Here is a 14,858-nt window from a genome sequence, read left to right on the forward strand (position 1 = left end):
GTGTGCTCTCCCTTCCAGCAGCCAGTGCCCGTGTCTCTTTTCTTGAGGACTGTCCTGCCCTCCAGCTCTGCCCCTTTGCTTCGAGGCCAGAAACCGGAAATCCCGGGGATTTACATCCTGCAGCCCCTCCCTGGGCTGCACTTCGCTAGTGACTAATGGGTTCGGCATCTGAAAGTTCCCGCCGCCTTACCTCGGGGCATCACTTACACCCCCAGATGTCCCTGCCAGCTGAAGCTGCCCCTGCCCCCACTGTGATGGCACCTGAGGTCACATCCTTGCCGGCCTTCTTCAGCTTCCCTTCCTGTTGTCCCAACTGCCCGGCGGCTTCCTCGGGGGAGCGCTTGCTTGATAAATCACTCCCATGGGAAACCTCGGGTCAGGTGGGCGCCTGGGGGCTCTGGCCTAAGACGCGCCACCTCTGCAGTGTCATTTGAAGCCCACCTGCAAGACAGACCTTCTGTACCCATGATGCTGACAGCCACCTCTGGGGTGTGATTTGAAGGACCCGGGGCCCCATAATCTCCTCCCCAAGGCCTCTCTCCCTTGTCTGAAATCTCACCATTGCAGATTCAGTCCCGTGGAATGTGCCCCTCACTCCCCTTAAAGTGGAGCTGCTTCTGGGACTACAGCTTCATCACTGGCGTTAATACTGCTCCTTGGAGCGGGGCTCCCTGTGAATCAGAGCCTTTGCCGCCGTGGCTGTTGGTGGGGCCCCAGTTGGCCTGTTCCTCCTGCTGGAGTCGGGCTTAAACAAAATGGGGAAGGCAGAAGGCTGGGCCTCTGCCGTGGCCTGCCTCACACCTCAGCTCCCTGCTCCCCACTCCCTGCTCCTTCTGGCTCCTTCCGCTGCCCCATCCGGAGGGCTTTTCCTGCCTCCGGCTGCAGGGAGGCCCCTCCACTCAAGGTTTGAAATAATGGTGACCAGGATAATGAAAATGATGATAAGGCATCATTATTTTTAGGGTGTTAGTGTTCCGGAGGATGTTTCACTTTAAGTGGGATTTTTGGAACATCGAGAATGACCATGGGGCCCAAGGGGAAGCTTAAATGGTGGAATTCAGGCACTGCGGCCTCCAGATGAAAGTAGTTTGGAGTCCTGCCCTGTACGTTTCCAATTACGGCCAGGGCATACCGGGCTGCTGGGTAGGTGAATTAGAATGGCAACTCCTGGGGACAGACAAGAGTTCCAAGGGTCCACAGCTTGGGGGGGGGGGGCGGTGAATACAGGCTGCATTTCAGCCCCACTTATTCCTGCTGAGTACCTTTGTGCAGTGTGCAAACCGCCCAGCCGTATAAGGAAGCCCCAAAAACCCTGACTAGTGTTAAAAAGAAAACCACCAGCATAAGATAGAGTCACTTATGGGAGGCCCGGTCATCAAACCCAGGCTTAATACCTAACCTAACTGTAGTTTCAACCTCCCCCCGAAATGTAGTTCTTAACCAGTCAGTCGGGAAATTTCTGGGCATTGCCAATGAGGTAATCTGTCACAGGGCCCTCGCTATCTCCCCCACCTCCTCCGGCCCAGATGAGGTAATCTGCATGATAAGATCCTCTCTGCTTTTCCCCCTAACAGAAAGCGACCTTGCCTGAAACAATGTCTCCTTTCCTTTTGCTAGTAACTTCTTGCCCCGCTGACCTTCCTCTAAAAAGCATCCATTTTATACAACTCCTTGGAGCTCCCCTCTCCTTGCTAGGTGGGACGCTGCCTGATTCGTGAATCGCCTAATAAAGCCGATTAGATCTTCACATTCAAGCACTGGATGTTTTGTCCATTGAGACCAGGAACAGTAACGGCCAGCATTGAGTTTACCCTGTGCCCCCACTCTGCTCAATACACTGCGCTGTCGTATGTCCCACATCTATCTCGCGAGGTCAGTTACAATTTGCAGCGTCCCCATTTCATAGATGGGGAAGCCGAGGCTCGAGGAAGTTGCAAATCACCCCAAGTCACATGGAAAATAAATAAAAGCTCCAGGGGGTGAGCTCCCATGACTGGGCGTCACGGGAAATGCTTCCCAGAAGCATTTCAGAAGGGAGAAGGTTGGCAGAGGGCAATTCAACCTTGTCGGCAAGTCCAGTTCGCACAGAGGAGGAAGCAACTTGGCTGGGGGGCTGTGGAATGAGGCAGAGTGGGCCAGTGGGGAGGCAGAAGGTCTAAATTTGAGTTTCAAGCCTGCCTTTTATCAGCTGTGTGTCCCCGGACAAGTTACTTAACCATTCTGGGCCTCACCGTCCTCATTTGTGAAAATAAGAGTCGGGAGGAGGGGGGGGGGGCAGTTCTCCAAGGATCCTTGTAGGCTCTCTCAGATTGCCACTCCTACTAACTCCCCAAGAGCGGCTGCAGAGGGGTGATGAGCGGGCTGCCCCGTCCCCAGCGCCCTGGGTTGGAGGGGGCAGGGGCCCTGCATCCTTAGCCCATTCCTGGACTCTGTGCTCCTAACCTTCCTCGTGGGCTTTTCCATCCTGACTCAGGTCTGCAGCTGCCGCCCGGGGGAGGAGATCTAGCAGAGCCATTTATCAAACACACACAATTAAGGCCAGCGTTGGCCACCGAGATCTATTCCAGGAGCGGAGCGGAGCAGAGCCTGGGGGTGAGGAGGGGAGGGGAGGGCAGGGGAGGAGAAGGGGGAGGGCGTGAGCTCTGCGCTGTGTGGTTAAGGAAGGGCTGGAGGAGCCCTGCAGCAGGAAGCTTGGGAAGCCCTGACCCTGCCAGGGGGTCTACGCGGCGTCTTACCAGGGCACTCCAGTGCGTGTTACTCCCTTTTGCAGGTGGGGCAAGTGACGCAAGTGACGCAAGACGGATCGTCCAATCGGACCAAGGTCCTCCAGTGAGGGCGGAGCGAGCGTTGGATCCTGGGTGGTCAAATTTAGGCCCTGTGCTTCAGACCGCGCCTCGACAACCAGATACGAAAATAGAGATTTTTGGCTGAGCGTTGGCCTGGGAGACACCGAGAGTAGATATTAGCAGAGAGAAGGAGGCCAGTTATCATGGGAAGAGTTTACCAAAGACAATTTCGAGAGCTGGTTCCGCGATTCCCCGGCTCCACGGCCAGATCAAAGGTATAAAAAATGGAGCGGAGGGAGATCAGTTCGTGGAAATTTCTCCGGGGAGGGTATGAAACTGGTGAAGCAGGCCTTTCGCACTCATCCCGGGGGCTCCAGACCTCTCCTTAGTCCCGCCCAGAGCTGCGCCCACCCCTGCCATCCCTGGGCAGGGAGGCAGCCTTCCTGGCAGGGCCCCTCTGCCTCCTCCCCTCCTGGGAGGGCTAGGCCCCGGGAGAGGCTGAGAAACCCAGCCAGGCTTGTGGGTGCAGGTGCGTGTTCGCCGGAGGGGAGTAGATGCCGTGATGCTGCCCAAATCTGGGATCACCACTCATCCAGCGACCAGCCAGTCCATCTCTAGGGACCACCCTGGGCTGGAGACGGCCACCTCTGGCACACAGGTGCCCAGAGACCGGTCCACGCGGGGATACGAAGGCCCAGCCCCTTCACCTCAGTTCTGGACTTCTCTGAAGGGCCGTCCCAGCTTCAGAGCTCCCCGGGGATGGCGCGGCCGCGGTCGTGACGCCCTCCGGCCCAATTCCTCCTTCTGCTTGGTCCTGCTTCGCTCACCCCCTTGCGGGGGGTTGAGCCCGTGCGCAGGCAGATGAGTGAAGTGGGAACACACGTGACTGTGTATGTGAGCCTTCGTGTGAAGGCAGACGTGTGAACGCGTGTGAGCGGGATCGCGTGTGCGTCCACGCGTATGTGCGCACACGTACGGAGGTCGTGTTCCCTGCAGCCCTGCAGAGCCGGGGGGGGGGGGGGGGGAGGGGGCGGGGCGGGGATGACACGTGGGCCCGCCCGGTTCCCCAGTTTCTCCCTCCCTCTCACTCGCTGGCCCGTGTGATGCACGCCTGCAGGAGTTGACGTCTGCTCTGTGAGTGTGGTGTCCACGAAGGCCCGTAGCATGGCCCGGGCAGATTCTGCCTGTCTCTCTGCCCTTGTCCCTTCTGCCCGTCCTCCCCCCGGCCTGACCAAAGAGCATCTCTTACCATGGGGAAGGCCCCCGTGGAAACCAAGGCTGAGTCTGGACAGAGGAGGGGAGGGACTCTGGGCTCCTGTGGTCCAGTCTCCCACTCGGACCAGACTGAGGGCCACCTGGCTTCTACTCGCTCCCCCCGTGATGGAAGCCGCCCAAGCACCCACAGAGGAACTCCCCTCCCCTCAGCAACCCCAAACCCGCCACCCCATCCCTTCTACCCACTGGACTGGGCTCCTCCCTCCTCCCAGGTCCGGCCCCAGATGGCCCACGACAGCCCCATTGTCCCTGCCCGGCTTCCTGTCCTGTCCCACGCTGCTTCCCCGATAGTTCCCCTGTAGTCCCCACACAAGGACAGTAGGTCCTGCTGCCCCCTCCTGGACCTCCCCTCTGGACACTGTGCCTATAAAGTGCGGGGTCCAGATTTGAACCCATAGCGCCACAGAAGGGAACTCGCCCCACTCCCAGGGCCCCCATTAAGCTAGGAACGGTCCACGGTTTTAGCAGCCACATCACATCGTCTGTGCTCACACTGACTTGAAGGGTCAGATACAAATGACCGGATCATTTCCAGTGGAATTTTGCCAAGCCGGCCCCATCCACCCACCCTGGGCTTGTTCCTTGGGACCATTGATTTTTTTTTTTTTTTTCCTCTGAAAGTACCAGATTTTACATTGATTACTGTTAAATTTCTTCTTGTTGATTTTGGCCCAGCATCCCGCCTGGGAAGAGAGCTTTGGATCATAAATCAGCTGTATCAGAATAACTTGTGCTTTCGAGGTTTGGATGAACACATCTTTTGCGTCTTCGTCCAAGTCTTTGGCAAAATTACTAGACAGGTTTGAGCAGGGCAATGTGCTCTGTATCCTACGGTCTGCCTTCCAGTCATCCTGTGAAAGGGGGGCAATGTTTAACTAGGGGACACCTGACTTTGATGAGGCCCGTCTGGCCCTTGGATCACGCCATGTTCTTTTCCAGATGCTCTGGACTTTCTGTCTAGTCAACCAGTCTAAACCTTTTTTGTGGTGATCAGAATCCACCCTTCTACCTTCCCTGCTTTTTGGTAAACCAAGGAACTTTGCCCCTCTGCAGTCTCCTTGCGATTTTTCTCTTCTGCCTGATCCTTGGACCCTCCACAGGATCTTGGAAGTCTTTGCTATATGGAGTGACCATATGATTTTCAGCCAAAAGAGATAACTTCGAGAGTGTATCAGTTATCAAGTGCTGGGTAACAAATTACCCTAAAACGTAAGACCACAAGTAATTGGCTCTCACAGTTTCTGCAGGTGAGACGTTGGGGAGTGGCTTAGCCGGGAGGGTCTGGGTTAGGGTCTCTCCGGAAGTTGCATCCAAGATGTTGGCCAGGCTGCTGTCATCTGAAGTCTTGGCTGGGCTCGAGGACGCATTTCCAAGATGGCTGACGTGGCTGTTGGTAGGAAGCCTCAGTTTCTTACCACGTGGGCCTCTGTGGGAGTGTTTGACTTCCCTTACGATGTGGCAGCAGGCTTTCGCCAGTATGAGTGATCCAAGAAAGTGCAAGGAAGAGGCCACAATATCTTTATGACATAGTCCTAAAAGTGACATCTTGCCACTTCCGCCATATTTTATTCGCTAGAAACAAGTCGCTAAGTCTTACCCACACTCAAAGAGAGGAGAATTAGGCCTCGCATTTTGAAGGAAAGAGTATCCAAAAAAGGCGTGCTGACATATTTTTAAGTCACCACATGGGTGAAGGGAGGTGTTTTATAATTATGCCAGAATGATGGATTTGAACCAAGACTGTCCTGCACAAAGCATATTTGGTCACCCGACTCCTTCACAGTCTCTCAAATGTTTGGACCATGAGCTCCAGTTAAGAATCAATTATGACCTGGGGTGCCTGGGTGACTCAGTCGGTTGAGCGTCCGGCTTTGGCTCAGGTCGTGATCTCACAGTTGACGAGTTCGAGCCCCGCGTCGGGCTCTGTGCTGACCGCTCGGAGCCTGGAGCCTGCTTCGGATTCTGCGTCTCCCTCTCTCTCTGCCCCTCCCTCGCTCATGCTCTGTCTCTCTCTGTCTCAGAAATAAATAAACATTAAAAAAAATTGTTTTGAATCAATTATGACCTTCTTCACATATACATATGTAACTGAAACAAAAGTTCACAGAACGGCATTTAACCTTACCATCTACATTTGTAGGGGAGGAAAACAGTTCTCCTTGACCCTCTTAGGGTCCCTGCCTGGATCTGAAAATTAAATTGACAAAGATAGATGAACAGGAGAAGACCACGCAAACTTATTTAATGTACGTTTTCTGTGACACAGGAGCCTCCACAAGGAAGCGAAGTCCCAGAGGAACGGACCCGTGTGTGTTTGCGTGACGTTTGATGAGGAGCGAACAGCTGTGGAGGAACGTGATACCGTGAGTACGTGTTGTAAACCGCGGGCATCCAGAGAAGGCTGTTTGTTAGCGTTCTTCTGGGTGATTCCCTGGTCTTCAGAGATAAGGACGTTCCTCTCCTCCAGGTCTAAAGAGGGCGCCACTCACGTGATCTGCTTCACGAAAGAAGGGTGGAGGGGCCGGTGCTCCGACTTAGCCTTCTGACCTGCCACCCTCTCAAACTCCTTCAGTGTAAAATACTCAGTATGCCAAGGTGCCATACTCTGGGGGGAGTGGGTCTTAGACCCCGTCTCAGGAAACAAACCAGTATCCTGGGGTGTGCTTTCTGTGGGCACCAAGGCTGCTAAGCCTCTCCATTTGTTTTGGAGCTCTCCATGGGTCTGACCCAAGCTTCGGAACCTACTTTTCTTATCTTTCCTACCCCCTCCTTCCTCGACACACACACACTCTCAACCTTCAGCTCTTTGGAGTCATAGAATTATGAAATGTCAGACTATGAAAGAGGCTCTGGGCCCGAAACGACACACACCTTCCTGACGATGCGCAAGACAGATGTTACCAATGCATCATGGTAATGTCCCATGAAGCTCACTGTCTACCTCAGAATCCTTCCCAACCCAGCAGCATTCCAGGTATCCAGTTTTCTGTGAGACAAAGTCTAGTTTACAGATGCTTTCTTTGAAGCTTTAAAAGTCAACTCTGAATCCCAGAGAAATGAAGTCGCTCTTCCAAGGTCACACGGCCGGTTGGTGACTAGGGGAAGATGGGCAACAGGCTCTCCTACCCGGGCCTTTGCTCTCTCTCTCTCTCTCCTGAGCCAGGGTTTCCAAGACTTTGCCCATTTATTCACTGTCTTCTCGGACCTCGTTCTCTTGACCGGCCATCTCTCGCCGTCTCATTCTTCATCCACCACCCACGGACTACCAGGTGATTTACAAGACCCCAGACCCTTCTCAGACAGAATCTTAGCGAGTGGCTCATCCACACGGAGCCACGGCCAAGAGAAGCAGCTTTGTTTGGGAGGCGATCCACATCGGGAAAGAATGCACTCATCCTGTGGTCCAGATCTCTCCCCAACGGCTGGAATCGAGGGCCCGGAGTCCCCGCGGCCATCCATTACCACTGAGACGGCCCAGGCTGGGGGCCCGTGTTGTTTTATATGACGGCTTATCCTGCCGTGAGCCGTTCTGTGCCCCTCGCTGACCGCTCACCTTCTGGTGCAGGCATCAGCTCAGCAGTGAAGAAATGCACAAGCCCGTGGGCAATCACCGTTAAATGTCCGGTTTTCATGCTGCCTGGAGGGTGCGGTTTCTGGGGCAGTCCAAGGTACCCCAGGTGCACCAAGGGATGACGGGGAACCCACAGGAAGGGACACCCGATAAGCCAGGAGAAGGTTCAGAAGGATGGAAAGGTTGCTCTGTAGCGAGGGAACGGCAGCAGCGAACGCACAGAGGCGTAAGGGAGCGGTGAGTTTAGGAGCAATACAGACATTTCCGATTGTTGGAGGTATGCTGTGAGGCCGGGGCAAGTGGCAGGTGACGGAGTGGACAGAGAGAAAAAGGAAACAAGCAAGCGAGCAAAAAGTATCCGTAACATGCCACACGGTAATAGGAGCAAAGGCAAAAGTCAAGCAGAGGTGGGGACAGAGCTGGGGATGCTGTAGGTAAGTGGGTGGTCAGGGAGGGCTTCTCTGAGGAAGGGACATTTGAGCCGCCGCGTGAGCTGTGCAAGGGTCCTCTCCCACCTGATCTCATCTGGTCCTCATGACCGCATGAAAGGAAGGCCGCAGACAAGGACCCTACCACCGCCCCAGGGCTGGTCCTGGGCTGGGGAGTGAGTTTGAGGCAGAGCGGGGCCCAGGATCCGGCGCTCCAGACACCCAAGGCAGGGGTCCTTTGAGCTCAGAGTGGCCTCCTCCGCCAAATGTGGGCTTCGGCCCAGCCCAGGACCTCTCCTCGGTCTCTGCAGCCTTGTCACCCACGACCCTACCCAGCAGCAAGACAAGGTTAAGACGGGCTCTGACATCAGACAGGTGCAGCTCTAATTCCAGTCTCTCCTATAAGCTGCTTCATCTGGAGCAAGGAAGCCTCAGTGTTTTCCCCCGTGAAAGGGGGTAATCGAGCATCTTTCTCGTGGAACACCGGATGGTGCAAGCAAAGCCCTTAGCACCGCGCCCGGCACACGTAGACGGGGCTTGTGGAACGCGAGTTACCGGCCATCTTGGCGCACAGGGCCCCCCGCCTCCTCGAGCCATCTGAGTGATGACCGCACGGCCGCTGCCCTCGGCTGGGCCCTGGCGGGCTTGGCTCGGTGCGACAGGTCGGGCTGTTGTAGAGCGACCCCGGCTCCCTTGTCTCGAGGTGGGACCCGCTGTGTCCCTTCTATGCCCTGTCACATCTGATGCACCCTCCTCACCTTCCCTTCTGTTTGCCCGGTGCTTCCTGCTTTCAGACCTGCTCACTTTGCTCCCTAATATGCATCGCTGACAGACATTATGTTTATTTCCTTGTTCCCTTACGGCCGTCTGCCCTGACAGAAGTTGGACACCCCGATGACGGAGATTCGGGGCGCTCTGTGCGCGGCTGCAGGTCTGGCGCCCAGAACGTGACCGACTCCTAGTAGGTCCTGGAAACATGTTGGTTGAACGGGTGGATGAAGAAATGGAACAAATGCGCCGTGGATGTCCGTGGCCACGGGCCATCTCCCCAGACAGCCTGTGTTATTTTCTTTCAGGCCACGGCTGCAGAAGGCCAAGGGTCTGGTCCATTTCCTTAGCCATCCTGACCTTGGCCCGAAGGCACTCGGCCCTGGGCATGGGAGGGCCTCCTTCCATGCACCTGTGTTCCCTCCAGGCCGGCGCAAGGGGGACCCTGTCTTTCTTCCTAGCTCTCAGGTCAGGTCCATGAGGAGACAACAGGAGGGGAAGACAGATAAGCCTATGAGGCCTCTGGGGACCCAGAAGGGCCCACGTCTGCACCTGTCACCCCTACTGCACGGCCCTGCTCCTCACTCCATCACCACTTCAGTCTCCGTTAGGAAGCTGGCGGTGGAGTCCGAATCCCCAGGGGTTTGGACTCGTGGGCGCCACATGTAGCGATGATCCCGCCAGCCTCGAAATCAGGCCCATGGAGCCCCACCCGCGGGTGCAGGAGGTGGGGAGAGTGGGACAGGGGGCAATATGGGCCGGTGCGACTCAGTCGAGGGGCCGCAGCCCAAACAGCAGCTGTTTCTGTGATTCAGCAAAGAGCGGGTGGGGGTGCTGATGGCTGGGGCGGGCCGGGACTGGAGCTGAGTGAGAGGAGTCAGGGAAGGCGGGGGGGGACACGGGTCACCCTGCACGCAGGCCCGCAGCCACTACTTTTGGGACCTGCCCCCGCATCACCTTGGCCCCGTGGGCCTGCCTTCACCCCCGTGGCCTGTTGCCACATGTAGGTTTCACTGTTATCCGGGTATGGTGAGGCCAGCAGATCGGGGCATAGTCTGCCGCCCGCAGATCCCAAGAGGAGGGGACCGTCACATCATGGGGAGCCACGCAGGGAAGCAGCAGGCGGGTCAGGACGCAGCGCGAGTGGGAGGGAAGCGTAGGGGCAAGACCCTGTATCGTGGTTTCCGCAGGGAAGAGTGGGTGGGCAGGTAAGCAGGCGAGTTTGAGTAATTTCATTGGGCTCTGGGGCCCAGGAACTGTCGCTAGTTGTCTGGTATCTGGCCCCGGGGTGATTAGGACAGGTGGGTAGCGGCCCAGATATAGGGGATAGATGAGGTGGTTGTAATATGTCTCTGTTTGGGTTGCCCTTAACAGGCACACTCACAGGCCAGTGGTTTACGCTCTCAAGGAACTGGCCAGCCCGGGGCGGGGTCGTCCCTCCAGGGTCACAAAGGCCCCAGATGTCAGAGCATCAGAAACGCATGGGTAATCCACACCCCCTACCCCATTCGCCAGACTCCCCTGGGGGCGGCACTCGGGCCACGGTTGAGCCCCAGCACCGGTCTGACGACTTGGGGGGGGTGCTCTTGGCAAATGGTGGGTGGATGAGGGGCCACCACGGACCAGGCACGGTGCCGGGCACTGGGGGACAGAACAGTGAACAAGAAGGCAAGATCTCTCCTCTCAAGGATTTTATGCCCTGGAGGCACAGTGGACCCCGAACCAGTAAACAAACAGATAAACGAGGGGGCCTCGGTTACTGGGAAGTGCGGTGGCGAAATAAAACGCCAAGATGTTACGGCCTCCGGGCAGGATGGAAGGAGAGGGGCTCCATCGGGAAGGGCGGTCAGCGTAGCCTCTCGGAGGAGGTGACCGTTGGGCTGAGACCTGAATCTTGACAAGGAGCCACGCAAAGATTTCGGGGCAGAATATTTTAGCGGGGGGAAGACGCGAAGGAACGAATAAATGAAAGACCAAATCCGTTTCTCCGTCTGGATTGCCCACCTCCTTACAGCTGGCGGCAGGGTATTTTGAGGCCTGAATGACATCCGGGTCAGAATCTCACATATTCACATGGCTTCCATCACGGTCTCCGTCACGAAGGGAGACATTCCACAGGGTGACCTGGGCCCTGTGAGCAGGCGCTTTGGGGCCTCGGGGCAAGACACCCTTTTAACCATCCGCGTTCTCTGACCCCCTGCTTCCAGGCAGACAGGCTGTAAGTAGTTATAACGGGCGTCTCTCCCGCGCTGGGGGCTGGAGCAGACACCTTGAGACGCTCGTCTCGCTGGCTCGCAAGGCTGTCACGGCAGCCGTGTGCACCCCCCTGCAGGCTGGGGGCCCCCCACACCGCATCTGTCCCAGCCCCGTGGGTCCCTGCTCCCCCCTGGGGAGGCCCCTGCCGCCAGGCTGGGTTCCAGAGGGGATTCACCACCGGCCCAGGAAAGCGGATCATGTCCAAAGATCGGGCGTGAGAGGAGGTCGGGAAAGGCAGGAAAGCAACCTTCCCTGAGCGCCTACTTTCTGCTCGGGGAAAGGGAGTGACTTCCCCAAGGTCCGGCCATCTCTGTTTCATTCATTCATCCATTGGTCCAGGTTCCAAATATTTCTTGGATCCCCTAGGGGGTGGGCAAAACACGGATTTCAGAGCCCAGACACCCCCGGTCCAGAGCTTTTCTTCCACTGCCTAGGAAGGGGGCCTAAGGCAAACTTGTCTGCCTCAGTTTCCTTATTAGTAAACCAAAGGATAATGGCACCGGCGAAGCATCAGCAGGAATGCCTATGGGTCACCCCGGCCCACAGGTGGTCCTCACTCACGTCCGGCACTGGCTTAGGGATTGCGGACAGACGGACAGGACGCCACAGGCCTGGCCTTCAAAATGCTCAAAGACTGGGGCGCCTGCGTGGCTCAGTCAGTGAAGCGTCCATCTCTTGATTTCGGCTCCGGTCACGATCTCGCTGTTCGTGAGATCGAGCCCCACGTGGGGCTCCGGGCTGACGGTGTGGAGCCTGCTCGGGATTCTCCTGTCGCCCTCGCTCTCTGCGCCTCCCCCTCTTGGGTGCTCACCATGCACGCACGTGCTTACACGCCCTCTGTCTCTCAAAGTAAAGAAATAAACATGAAAAAAAGAATGTTTTAATGCTCAGAGACTAATGAGGGACAGACATGTCACAGCGGCTCATGCCAGTAGGCAAGGTCGGAGTGGGTGCTACGTAAAAGCGTGAGGGACGTGTTACGGGTGGTTACGTTTGGGTGCAGTGAGGGGGAGTTTTCAAGGAACATATGGCACCTGAGTCTCATGAGAGGGAGAGGAGAGGGTACATCCAGGTGGAGGGGATAGCCTCAGCAAGGCTTGGAGACCTAAAGGCTGTTTGGGGACAGTGGGGACAGAGTAGATCCATGTCGCTTGGGCAAGGGGACCAAGGGAGGGATTGGCAAGGTGTGGTTGGCGGATTAAGCTGAATGGCTTTGACTGTGACAGTAACGAACTTGAACTTCATCCTCTGGGCAGAACTTGAACTTCCCTCTGGGGAAGGCCATAACATAGCCTGGCGGGGTCTTAGGGAGAGATTTTCTGGGACCTTGTGGAGAACGAATTAGCAGGGCTGAGACCGGGGGCAGAGAGCAGCTCTGAGGTCCTGCAAGTCCAGCCGCGAGATGGAGAACAGACAGATCTGGATGAAAAGGAGACCGATCTATCCAGCACTTACCATGTTCCGGACACGCCCCGTACATTTGTTCACTCGCCTCTCAACAGTGCTCTGAGTGGGTGCTCTCGTTCCCATTTTACAGATGAGAACACTGAGGTACAAGGAGGTTAAGTAACTTGCTCAGGGGTCACGCAGCCAGCGACGTAGAGCCCTGGGATTCTGATTCTGGTCTATCTGAATCCAAAGCCCTGATACTTCCCAGACCCAGATGCCCACGGGGAGAGAAGGCCCAAAGGTGAAGCGATGCACGCAGTGGAAACTTAGCAGATCCCGACAGCTTCTTCCTTCGTCAGCCTCCCTGAGCTGGGCATCTTCCACTGGCTCCTCCAGACCCTCAACCCACGCCCCTCTTTCTCCCCCTACTCCGTGTCCTGGGAGGCTGGTGGCATGCCTCACCCATTAGCTTCTGGCTGGGTTCCATCAACGGGGCAGGAGAGCCGAGGAAAGGAGGAGAGTGAGTGGGCTTGCTGCTTCCCCCTCCGATGGGCTCTGTCCCCCCACTGACGCCCCAGCTCCTCCAGGTGGCCCTCTCCACACAGCGCGCTGCCCCATCGGGCAGCTCCTCTCTCTCCTGCCCTTTCAAGCCTGGGGGTGGTGACAGTCACTCCTGCTTTTCATATGGGTCTGTCTGTGACGCTGGCCCTCAGGAGAGAGGGCAGCAGACAGCAGCTTCTAATGCTGGTCCCTGACGTCATGGGGGTGGCTGAGCTTGCCAGCGAGTGTGCAGAGGATGACGCTCAGGGACCAGGCTGGGAAGGAGGGGGGGACGCTGACATTTAGTCCCCAGAGGGTGGGAGCCAATCAGACAGCTGGGGCTGGGTGGGGCTGGAGCCTCCCTTGCTGGTAATTGTTACTGCGATCCCCACTCCCTTTGGCAGAGGGAGAGGGGCTGTGCCAGGAGGTCTGTCATCTGGGAGACCGCCCTTGGCCCCTCTGGAGGGGAAGCCCACCAGTTCTGCCCTGCCCCCCGCCCCCTGCCCCCTGGGACTTTTCAGCCCAGCTTTTGGCGGCTGGCTCGGGGTTCTCAGAGGGCTTATGAGGGCACGTGGGGCTACCTTCAGGGTTACCGGGGGTAGTCTCTGTCTGGGAACGGGGTGACCTTTTTTTGAAAAGGCCGTTCATCCCCAGGGCCCTGGTTGGCTGAGCCCTCTGGAGCCAGCCTCAGTGAGGGGGGCCTTTCCAAGAATCAGGATCCCCTCTGCCCCCTTTCCCCCGCCCTCCCTCCACCTACCCGCCTGCCCTCTGGCCTGTGTCAAGCTCCAGAAAGGCACTGCCGTCCCCAGCAGCCAGCTAGCTGGGGAGGGGGGGGGGGGGACATGCTTAGTGGCAGGGGAAGAGGAGCGATGGAACCAATCACATATGTCTAAGGCCAGAGGAGGAAGAAAGATAGTTACAAAAATCCACCTGTGAACAAAGGTAGGTCCGTTTAGAGCCACAAGGCGTGAGAGCTAGGAAGGGTCTTCCAGAACCCCACCTTGCTGCACAGACGAGGACACTGGGGTCTAGAGAGGGGACGCTGCTCAAAGGCCTTGAAGACTGGCCTGGCTCAGCCTGGCACTCGTAGCCATCACCCATGTCCCTGCGGCTCTCACCTGTCAGACCCCACACCCCAGGACCAAGAATACTTTTCCATGCGTCGGCATCCATGTGCCTGCAAAGGGTCCCGATCCAGATTTCTACCCCACCTTTGTGCCCCTCCTCCACGGTGGAAGCAGCTGGCTGCCCCCACGGCGGGGGCTGCCTGGGTGCGAGACGACCGTGTTTTCACAGGGCGGAAATTAGATCTGCTTCTCGGGGAGAAGTGTTGGGAGCTGAAATGCCAGCCAGTTGGGTGTGGCGGGGCCTCCTCGTTCTGTGCTCCGCAGAAGCCAGCCACATGGAGGGAGGGACGGGGAGGACGGGCCGCCACCGGGCAGGGCCCTAGGAAGGGGTCAGGGACAATGTGCAGGTGGAGAATGGAGGTTTTAAGAACAGAGGGCTCGCCCAGGGGCAGGCAGCGAAAACAACACCCCGTACTTAGACCTCACCTCCTCTACAGCCTCCTTTCCCAGCCCGGGCTTACCCCTTGACTCCACACTCGAACCCTGGAGGGCAAAAGGACCCGAGCCAGCAGTGGCCAAGATGGGCCTCTCCCTACTTGAACATTCTAGTTGGGGGTCTTCCAGCCACGACAGATTGGATTATGACTCAGCAAGTACTTATCACCCTCCTCGGCCGCCGCGCACCGTGTATACCCCCCTGCACGCTGAAGTTGGGCTTGTCCGTGTCACTGGCTTTGACGAGAAGTATCAGAAGACGTGGCAGAGCAGAGGCTTGACA

At 57.1% G+C, this 14,858-nt stretch overlaps 1 long non-coding RNA gene across 1 annotated transcript; it reads left to right on the top strand.

Moving 5' to 3' along the window:
* The first annotated feature begins 2,479 nt into the window (after positions 1–2,479).
* On the top strand, positions 2,480–9,610 carry LOC116738330. The gene is made up of 3 exons (XR_004344140.1): positions 2,480–2,592; positions 2,771–3,061; positions 6,328–9,610. It is a non-coding gene; the product is annotated as an uncharacterized LOC116738330 (long non-coding RNA).
* Positions 9,611–14,858: the final 5,248 nt, after the last annotated feature.

The sequence above is a fragment of the Lynx canadensis genome, chromosome D1 (assembly GCF_007474595.2).
Source record: "Lynx canadensis isolate LIC74 chromosome D1, mLynCan4.pri.v2, whole genome shotgun sequence".
Taxonomy (NCBI): domain Eukaryota; kingdom Metazoa; phylum Chordata; class Mammalia; order Carnivora; family Felidae; genus Lynx; species Lynx canadensis.